Source organism: Castanea sativa, chromosome 3, assembly GCF_040712315.1.
Source record: "Castanea sativa cultivar Marrone di Chiusa Pesio chromosome 3, ASM4071231v1".
Lineage (NCBI taxonomy): Eukaryota > Viridiplantae > Streptophyta > Magnoliopsida > Fagales > Fagaceae > Castanea > Castanea sativa.
This window is the reverse complement of record NC_134015.1, coordinates 58,428,598-58,440,240: the sequence shown is the minus strand read 5'-3', so window position 1 is coordinate 58,440,240 and position 11,643 is coordinate 58,428,598.

The window sequence follows — 11,643 nt, the reverse complement described above, 5'->3', positions numbered from 1 at the left end:
TTATGATGTTTAAGCTTACATAATTGAGTATTTCTTTTCTCTCTCTTATATGCCCACGCATGCTATGCTCAAAAAGAAATGTTAGGACATATGTAGAACTTATTAGAACATATGTCATATAGAATTGGCTAATCCTTTGACAAAACGCACTTTACTTGTAATTGGGTAGATTTAGGATGAGTTTAATACTTCAAGGAACAAGAGTTCAAGTCTAGTATTAAAGCCATGCAAATCTGTCCAAGAATCAAGTGAAGAAGTGTTGTTCATTAAAGTTCGACACATGTATCTATCGAGATTTAATATGTGATTCCCGACAGCTTTCGACAAAAGCTGTATCTATCGAAAATTACGAAATTCAAATTTTCAGATATGTTTTTCACGCATATCCAAGCTATTTGTGTAGGGTTTCTTTTTTCACAACCCTAGACATGTCTAAGAATTATTTTAAGGGCCGTTAACATGATTCAACTTGATGCAAAGTGATTATTCACTTAAATTGTGACCGGAGACAATTTGCCTTAGTTCATCTTTCTCTTGAAGAAGCTGCTATATCTTTGTGCCAAGGGTTTTGTAACCAAAAAGCTTCTTGACCTTCATTGTGTGGATGAATTGATGAACTTTGCAGCCAACATCTTTCTCAAGTTGGTGTGTTAGTCATGTACTAGGATCCGTTCATCGATTGGTTAGTCACTTACTTGGAGCCGTGCATTGAAAGAAGAGATTGTCACTACATTCCAAGTCCAATTGTGTATTGGGGTAAAGGTTCAATTGTAGGTTAGTATAAGGTACTGGGATTCCTTTACTTGTAACCGCTTGTTTTGATAATAGTGGATTCTTGGGAGTGGTGACCTTAAATTCACCCAGTGGAGTTTTGCCTCAGTGGTTTTCTCCATTTGTAAACAAATTACCCGTGTCAAATTTATTTTTCGCTGCATTTAGTGCCCGTTTGGTTGGGCTTTTAGGACCCAAAACGTAGCTTTTACATAAAGTTGGCAGTGGCTGGGCGTTTGGTGAAGCCTAAACGCAAATTTTAGATAAAAGTTGCGTTTTAAGGCAAAGGCAAAAACGCTGATTTCTGAAATGGTGGTCTGAAGGTCCATATCTCAAACGCGCATCAACGTTTTCAGCTCAACGGATAGCTGAGACCTAAAATTACCGAATCACCCTCTCAATCTTCTTCCTCTTCTTCTGCTTTCTTCGTCTTCTTCTTCGTCTTCTCTGCTTCTTCCTCTTCTTCTGCTTCGTTCGTCTTCTTCTTCGTTCATCTTCTTCTTCGTTCATCTTCTTCTTCGTCTTCTTCTTCGTCTTCTCTCGATCCGTGTGTGTGGGTGTGTGGGTGGGTGGGTGGGTGTGTGTGTCTTCGTCTTCTTCTTCGTCTTCTCTGCTTCTTCCTCTTCTTCTGCTTCATTCGTCTTCTTCTTCATTCATCTTCTTCTTCGTCTTCTTCTTCGTCTTCTCTGATCTGTGTGTGTGGGTGTGTGGGTGGATGGGTGGGTGTGTGTGTCTGGAGGAACTGAAGATAAGAAGATCAGGAGATAAGGACGAAGGAGATAAGGATGAACAAAAGATGTAGGGGAGAAAAAAGTGAAAGAAAAAAAAAAAAAAAGAAGATCAGGAGATAAGGACGAACAAAAGATGTGGAGGAGAAAAAAGTGAAAGAAAAAAAAAAGAAAAAAGAGTTTTTGGGTTTGGTTATGCAACGTAGAAGAAAATATAATGAGTAGGAACACAAATTATTTTACAATTTTTTTTTTTTAAAGTTGTGATGTTATAGAGTATGTAGTGGAGAAAAAATTATGGGTACTAGAACAACTTATTTAAAAGATAAGTGTTAATAAAATTGTATTTAACAAAGATTAATTTTAAATTAGTATTGTGAAAATATTGTGACATTTTATTATATCTCTAAACTTTTTAAGTTAGTACTATTTTTTTTTAGAAAAAAATAGTACTATAGACATAATATTTTTATAACAATTTCATAATAAAGTTTACATAGTAAGTTGTTATTAGTTCTCATCTAGACCTACTAGTGACATTTTTTTTCCCCCTACTATTAACAACTTGTTATATAAACTTTATTGTGAAATTTTTGTGAAAATATTGTGTTCATAACTTGCATTAAAAGAGATAATTAAAACAAAAAATTCTTTTTATATAGACATTGTCCTTTTTAGTAATTTACCCTTCAAACTGTCACTTTTATAAGTGCTAGCCAAACACTAAGTTTTTTCAAAAAGTACTTTTTAACAGTTTTTACCAAACACTCAGCTTTTTGAAAAATCACTTTTTCATTATGCACTTTTTAAAAACTCAACTTTTTCATTATGCACTTTTTCAAAAAGCCCAACCAAACTCACCCTTAGTTATTTGGTAATTTGTTTGTGCTACCATGCTAATTGCATGTAATTGAACCTAATTAATTCACTTGGCTAAATTAATTGATTAAATTACCAAAGAGGTCAATACATTCTTGGTCTATCAAAAAAAATATGCAATGAAAAAAAAAAGCAAAAAGAATCAAGATACTTTTAAATTTGATTACAAGCGCGTTTCTAAGAGATGTGGGAGTTATAGGATGTACCTCAAAGGTGATAGTCCCCATCAAGCAGTTATGAGTGTGTGTAAGTGTATTTAATTCTCTCACATCTCAAATTGTCATAATATGAGACACTTATGCACTCTTGTGATGTTTTCACGCACAACACGCAAATTCTTTGCTACTTTTAAGACATGTGCAAATACAATGTGATATGGCCATCACAAGGAATACACGTGTTAATATATGCTCACTAAGCTGTTTTAACTTGTTTTTGAAATATAAAATTGGTTAGACTTGTTTAGTGTGCGTGTGTGTGTGTGTGTGCATGTGTGTGTGTGTGTTTTGGATCTTGAATGCTCTACATATGTGTTGAGAGATGTTTTGAGAGCTTAATATGTTGATTAGATCTATGTTTGAGTAGCTTGCTTGTTGAATTCATCTCTATGTGTTTTTCCCTTCTTGAAAAACTCCTTTTCTTCAAGCTGGACAGCTTCTCGACAAATCCTTGACAGATTCCTTTCTATTAAGCCCTTCTTTCTCCTTGTCTCGATAGATCTTAACGTAATCTTGATCCATCGAGATTTCAAGGTTTATTCTCAATAGATTCTCGACAGCTTCTTCTATCCATCGAGCAACTTTCTGTATGGCTGATAGATTCTCAACAGATTCTCAATCCATCGAGGTGATTTTTCCATCGATAGATCCTTAACAGCACCTCGATAGATTCATTTCTATCAAGATTTAGTGCTCGACGGATATCTTGATTCATCGAGCTGCGATTTCCTTATATAGTCTGAGCGCAAATCAGATTTCACTTATTCACCTCTCTCCCTCGACAGATCTGCTTCTCTGTCACCCCATATCTCTCTCATTCACTCAAAACCTTCTACCCTAATGTTCTTCGGCCTAGATCAAGATTCAAACACTTGGTAAGTGTTCTTATCTTCTCTCTTTTCATGCATTCATGCATTTTAGACCTAGGTTTTGGGGTTTTTCAAAAATTTTGGGGTTTTTGAGTTTTTCCTGAAATTTTTTAGTTGGGCTTTGTGAAATTATTTTTATATGTTCATGCATTGCATCTTCTATACATTATAACAATGTTTCATGCATTTTAGGATTGTATGCTTTATTAAACTTGTGAGTGTTGTTAGGTTGGATTGGGTTTCTACCCATAATGCTTTTTAAAATATTGCACATCACATGTTCATGCATACGTATCTTTTCTTTCATTTTTCTTTCTATTCTTATTTTTGGTTGTGATTGCGCTCTCTCTCTCTCTCTCTCTCTTAGATAGACTGCGCCATGGCACCCAAAGCGCGTAAATCCACTCTGGGCCAGAATACTCTTCAAGGTTTTGGTTCATCTTCTTCTGATCCCATTCCCCCTCATCACATTCAGTTTTCGTGATGAGAAGGCCCGAAAGGACTTCTTGGAGAACTTTCAAAAACATGGCGTTCATCCGGAGCGCCATGTTATACTATCGGACTTTTCCGACACTCCTCTCCCCACTGTCATTCGGACTCGGGGCTGGTAATCTCTATATGAGAGACCCTTGAAGTGTCCCATCATGCTTATATAAGAGTTTTACTCCAATATACACGGTATGAATACCTCTGTACGTTAGTTTGCCACGACATTTAGAGGTACACATATCGTAGTTACCCCGGATCTTATATCCGAGGTACTACATGTTTCATAGGTAGCGCATCCTGACTACCTCGGTTGTGATCATCTTTGGACTATGTCCAGAGACGAGCTTCTATCTCATTTTTGTGAGACGCCTTCTATATGGGGTGGGAAGCAAAACACCCCATGCTCGGGCTTTGCAAAAGATCTGAGATTCCTTGATGAAATTTTCTTGTACTCCATTGTCTTACTATAACTCTGTCACAGAGCCTCGTGCTCGTTTTCTTTTGTCCCTCTTAGAGGACCTCTCCATTGACTTCCCCTCTTACTTCATCACTTCTATCCTTAATGTCTATCAAGATACGGCGACCCGTGATAAGCTCATCTTTCCTTTGGCTATCACACGGATCCTTCACCACTTTTCCATCTCCATTTCTAATTCTCCTTACTACACCACTATGGGTGCCATCAGTGTTGGTTCTGTTTGGCGGATAGAGGCCCAGCTTCGACCAAAGTGGCCACAAACAAAGTCGACTGATCCTGCAGCTTCTATTGTTCCTTCCACCTCTGCTCCTTCTTCTTCAGCTAGTGGTGTGACACTCAAGTCCATCATAGCACAACTTCAGCGCATAGATGCTCACCTTGACACTCTTATGGATAAGATGTGTTAAGTGAACACCCATGTAGGTCGTATAGTATGAAGACCGACTTGCCTTGGTGGTTTTGTCGCTTCTCCTTCTCCTTTGCCAAAGGCTTCGGTAGATAAGGATAGTGATGATAGTGATGATGAGGATGCTAGCTCTTCTAGTGATGATGAGATGGAGACCTCTCAGTGACTTACCTTTTGTCATTCGTAACAAAAAGGGGGAGTAGTTTTGGGATGAGAGTAGTCTTATATTTAGGAAGAGAGTTAGTATAAGACATTTTTGTTAGGGGGAGTGTTTATAGATCTTGAGGGATAGAGTGAGGTTCTTATGTATTTTCTTTTCTTTCTTTTACTTTAGCCTCATGTATATTGGTCTTGTGACCATTTATTTATTGACATACATTGTACTTTAATTTCATATGTATATGATGATGTATGTGTTTCTTCACCTATCTCTACATGTGTTGTTTCTTTTCTATCTTTATACACATGTTTCTCTTTGTATGCAATCTTTTATTTCTGTTTCATACAAGATACCTTGATGAGCTTTGTTTAAGTGTTTCAGAAAGACAAGTTGCTAAAGTCTACCATGCCATGAACTCTCTTCTTGCAAAGTTTTTCAAGAGTTTGTGTTAGGGTTAAATTTGTTTTGTTATTCAACAAGTAATTACGAGTTTAGTGATTTAAGACTTCTCTGATGATTCATTTGTTTGTTATGGTTTTGTCACGGATTGTCAAAGGGGGAGATTGCTAGGGATATATTTGATGTAATTAGCTAATTTTTTGACAAAACTCATTTTACTTGTAATTAGGTAGATCTAGGATGGGTTCAATACTTCAAGAAACAAGTGTTCAAGTTTAATATTGACGCCATGCAAGTCTGACCAAGAAACAATTGAAGAAGTGTTGTTCATAAAAACTCGACAGATGTCTCAACAGAATCCTTTCTATCGAGGTTTAATGTTGAAGCTCGACAGAAGCTTGACAAAAGCTGTATTTGTCGAGAATTACGAAATCAGACTTTTCAGATCTGATTACACGCATATCAAATATTTGTGTAAGGTTTCTTTTCTCACAACCCTAGACATATATAAGGATTATTTTAAGAGCCTTCACAAGTGATGCAAGGTGATGCAAAGTGATAATACATGCAAATTGTGACCGGAGGAAGAAATTTTTCTAGTTCATCATATTCTCTCTAGAAGCTACTGCATCTTTACGCCAAGGATTTTGTGACCAAGGAGCTTCCTGATCTTTATTGATGATGAATTGAAGAACTTTGCAGCCAACAATCCTTCTTAAGTTGGTGTGTTAGTCACGTACTGGGATCCGTGCATTATTGGTTAGTCACGTACTAAAATTCGTGCATTGAAATGAGAGATTACCCCTACAATACTAGTCTAACTAGGTATTGGAGTAAGGGTTCAACTGTAGGTTGGTATTAGATATTGGGATTCATTTTACTTGTAACCGCTTGTTTTGATGATAGTGAATTTTTAGGAGTGGTGACCTTAAATTCACTAGATGGAGTTTTGCCTTGGTGATTTTCCATATTCGTAAACAAATCACCTATGTCAAACTTATTTTCTGCTGCATTTAATTTAGTTGGTGATTTGTTTGTGCTACCTCATTTATTGCATGTTAAATTGACTTAATTAATTAACTTGGATAATTAATTAATTATTTTGCCAAACAGGTCAATAAATTCTTGGCCTATCAATGTTTATCAAACAAAACATAGCAACACATATGCATGTGAATGTGAATGTATGATTTACCTTTACTAACCTTGTAGTAACTCAACACCTATGGTATCATGCATGGGCATGTGAATGCATGTTCATGGTATCAAACTAAGAAACAAGATATGAAACCCTAATCTAGCATATCAAAGGTAAATAATAATAAAACATGTGCAACAGAGGCATCAAATACGCATATACATAGAAAGAAACTTAAACAAGAACATGTGGGATAAGAAAATACAAAAGAAGAAGACTAAACTAGGGTTTATGGGCAACGGCCTGCGTACACGTACTAAAGGTTGCGTTTGTCGACCAAGTACCTGCGTACGCAGGAGGAGGCCCATGTATGCATGCAAAAGGCATGCGTGCGCAGCTCTGCTCAAAACCTTAACCCAGAAACAGCAAAGCAGAAAAACAGAGCACAAATGAAAATCCTAATTTTAACGACCAAACATGCTCAGGATATAAAGAAAACTATAAAACTAACCTAAACAAACATATATAAACATAAATAAAGCAATCAAACATGATTAAAATTGAAAAGAAAGACAGAAAAGAAAGATTTGGACTCAATACCTCAAATGAGAAACTTTATAAGCTAATTTTGACCATTCCACTCAGTCAAATCTATCACAATTCAATAAAAATGTGATTAGTAATGTTAAACTAAAAAAATTGGGGCCAAAAAAGTTTCCAATCAAACAAAATTGACTTGAGGGTGTTTTGTGAAAAACTTCCCTTCAATTCATTATTTTCTAGTAAATCTTGTATTTTTCCCGTGGATTTTCTATGTATCTTGAAAATATACCATGTAAGGCTTTATATAGAAGAAAAAATGAGGTTTGGAACGGCTCGCAGACGATGTGAGATTCATTCCAAATCTCAGTCATTTTTATAGAAAACTTGTCTTTTTGTCTCTGAAAACCTAGCTGTTACATAGGAGTGTGCCTGTGTATGCATGCTTTGGCCCACGTATGCAAGCTACTGCCCACGTACGTGAGTCGCGGGCCACTTTGATCATTTTATTACCAAAAATAAATTTTTACTCATTTAAAAGGTCATGCTTTCTATTTTAACACTCCTTAAGTCAATTTGATATCTAATTGGACTCTAAACTGGCCTTGAGTGTTAGAGTTTGGGCATCATTGGGGAACGGGGGCTCAAGTCATAAGGGGTACAAAATGCAGTGTCTACAGATGCCCCTCTTTTGATTCATGAGGTTTGCTAACAGAATCAAAAGAATAAGAGACAAAACATGTTATTTCAATGTACGACTCGAGCCTAACCCACGCTCACGACACACATCACGCATACATGGGGAAGGGTGCAACTCTGGAAAGCTGCATTATATTCATATGATTGGTTGGAAAATCTAGTTGTGTATCCCATACAACACACACAGCGAAAGCAATTAACATGGATCTATTTCATTCATGATTGATAACATGCACTAGATAAATTTTAGAATTTAAGAACAAGATAGCGTATCTTGGTGTGGTAAAATTCAAAACAAAATATTAGAAGTACTTAAGAACACTTTTAATCTTCACTCCAATTCCACTTTACGCTCAAGAAGTGTGGTCTCTCAATTAGTTTCCAATGGAAAATTATTGAGTGGCTTCACTCACACATACACACCATTTCACCATGATGTCTCTCTTTTTCTTATTCTTTTATAAAACATTCTGTATGTTTCTCCCTTTATAACTAACTGATTATCTAATTGGGCTGGCATATTAGGCATTTCCTGTTAAGGACATATTTTATGTAGTTGGCTAATCCTTTGACAAAACGCAATTCACTTGTATTTAGATTGATTTAGGATGTGTTTAATACTTCAAAGAACATATTGTTCAAGTCTAGTATTAAAGCCATGAAGATTGAACCAAGAAACAAGTGAAGAAAAGGTGTTTACTAAAGCTGGATACCTGCTGGACACCTGGTGGATAGCTGCTCGACAGTTGCACGACAGATTGCTATCTATCGAGGTTGCGGAAATCAGAATTTTCAGATCTGATTTTTGGGGCAGGCTTTTATATTTGTGTAAGGTTTTTTTTCTCACGACCCTAGACATATATAAAGCATATTTTAGAAGCCGTCGCATAAGAGAATACAAGGAGAACATATGCAAAAGGTGACCGAAGCCTTATTCTCTCAAAAAGAAGCCACTGCGTCTTTGCGCCTTAGGGTTTTGTAACCAAGTACTTCTTGATCTTCATTTTTGATGAAGTGAAGAACTTTGAAACCAACATCTTCTTCTCTAGTTGGTGATTGAATTTGCGTACTGGGATTCGCGCAATTGGTTAGTCATGTACTGGGATTCGTGCATCAAAGGGTGGCGTTCATATATTGAAGAGTTCAGAGGTTCTGAAGCGGTAGAAGGTTTCTGCTGTGAGATCATCTACGGGGATTGTAGAGTCTAGGGACAAAGGTTTTGTACTAGATCTGAAACTTCTCTTTACTATAGTGGATTACTTTTCGGGAAGCTTTCCCCCCAAGTTTTTTACTGTGAAACTAGTTGGTTTCATTGATTTTCCTGGGTCATCATATCTTGTCTTATTTATATTTTCACTGCTTATTATTTGTAACATGATATTGATGTTTGTTTGCTTTAACAAATTTATGCATAATAAATCTAATTAACAACTTTGATTTAAAACTTGTCAATTCTATCAACTGAGGTCTAAATTTTTCAACAAGTGATATCAGAGCGAGTACACTCTGATTGGATTAATTTCCTGAGTGTGATCCTTGACCCCTGTTGTCATGGATCGTGGACAATCTCTTTTGATTCCTCCTTTATTTAATGGAACTAATTATACGTACTGGAAAGTTCGTATGAAAATTTTTTTGCAGGCTCTAGGTGAACAAGTATGGCAAGCTGTTGAAGTTGGTTGGATTAAGCCAAAGGAATTGCCAGTGGATTGGGATGATGCAGCAATCATAGTGGCAAATTTCAACAATAGGGCCTTGAATGCTTTGTTTTGTGTGGTGACCAATGAGGAATTCAAGAAAATATCATTCACAGAAGTTGCCAAGAAAGCATGGACCATTCTTAAGACCACCTATAAAGGTACCAAGGCAGTGAAGACTGTGAAGCTTCAAAGACTCACTAGTAGTTTTGAAAAAATAAGGATGGAGGAGGATGAGACCTTTGATGAGTTCTATGCTAAACTCAAGGATATTGTGAATTCTGCCTTCAACCTTGGAGAGTCTATAGCAAAATCCAAAATTGTTAGGAAAATCGTTAGGTCCATACCTGAAAGATTCCATACCAAGATCACTGTCATTGAAGAAGTAAAGGACATTGATCAAATTCCTTTGACTGAGCTTGTAGGGAACCTTCAAACCTATGAGATGGGATTAGACTTAATGGAAAAAGGTGGAAAGAGCAAAAATTTGGCTCTTAAGGGTATAGAGGAAGAGATTGAGGACTCTGAAGATGAAGATGAAGATGATGATGAGGATGAGGATCTAACTTTCATAACTGATGAGATTATCAAACTTCTTCAATTCAGGAAAAATGATAAGGGCAAACCTCCTGGGAAATCTAAATCTTCTAGGAATGGTAAGAATGAGAAACCTCTCATCAAATGGCATGAGTGGAAGGGTTTTGGTCATATGAGGATAGCCCAAACTACCTTATGAGGGAAAAGGCCAAGAAGTTAGAAGATAAAGGGTTGGTTGCTACTTGGAGTGACACTGAGAATGACTCTTCTGATGAGTATATGGATGAATGTAGTCATGTTATGGCCTTTACTGCCTCAACTGATAAGGTAATTGGGGAGAGTGCTAGTGACAGCGATGATTCTTCTGATGATGAAGTGTCTAAGAAGATGACCCTTCAAGAAGCCTATGAGAAGCTATGCACTAAATTTATAAAATCTGAAAAGACTTCTAATCTTTGTAGAAAAGAGCTTTATGAGGTAAAAACTGAAAAAATTGAATTGTTAGTCAAACTAGATGAGACTACAAGGTTAGTTGAGACTCTCATTATGGAGAATACCTCATTAGAAGAGAATGTCAAGAATCTCGAGGTTGAGCTTAGTCAAGCTAGAACTCAAATGGAGAGAATGTCTAGTACAAAACTTGATGAGGTTTTGAGTGCTCAAAAGCCTAGTTCTAATAAGATTGGCTTAGGATATGTTGTCTCCTCCAGCTCCTCCTCTTCCACAGCTTCTAGATCATGGACTGTCATTGTGCCTCAATTCGAGAAAGGTAATAAAGGTATGAAATTCAAAACTCTTTTGACTAATTCTAAATCTTTTGTTAGATCTCATGTTTGTCACCATTGTGGTGTTTCAGGACACATTTGTCCTAATTGCTTTAAGTTATATCCTAATTGCTTTAAGTTGTATCCTTATAAGCAAGTGTCCAAACGGTCACAAGTTTCCTCTTAAGGACCTATACCGTTGTTTGAAGAGTTATTAAAAATTTTGAGCTTTTTAACTCAATTTCAGAAGAATTCTAATTCTTCTATGTCCTTTAGTAGACATACTAGGACACGTGTCTTTTCATCTTTACAGCCAAAGACTCGTGCTGTGTGGGTGAGAAAGGAGCCTAAAACTTAATTGTCTTTTCTATTTGTCCTATGCTTTAATTTTTTTTATCTATAGTAAGACTTTCTTTGCTTGATTTCTTTTCTCCTTTTGAAATCATGCTTTCATGCATCTGCGTTCTTCTATTGTTCTCTCATGCATATTCATCTTTCTTTCATTCTTTCATGTTGTTTGTCTGTTTTTGTTTGATTGTCTAGTTTTTATTTTGTTTGTTTTCAAAATAAAAATAAAAAGGAAAAAATCAGAAAAATACCAAAACAGTGTGTTTGTGTACATCGGTTCTTGTGAACTTTAAAATGGTCTTTGAAACAGAGTTTTCTAAACTTTGTATCTCTTGTAGCTTAGATGAGCATTTTTATGCACAACTAAGCAAGTGAGTTTTGTAGCTCTTTGTTTGTGATGAGTAAGGTTAAGTGATCTCTTAAACTTATCACTCATATTACTCTTTTTGACGGGTAGGACTAGAAAATCCTAAGAGAAAGGCATAAATAACCATCTCACCACTGTTACTCGCCAATCATGATA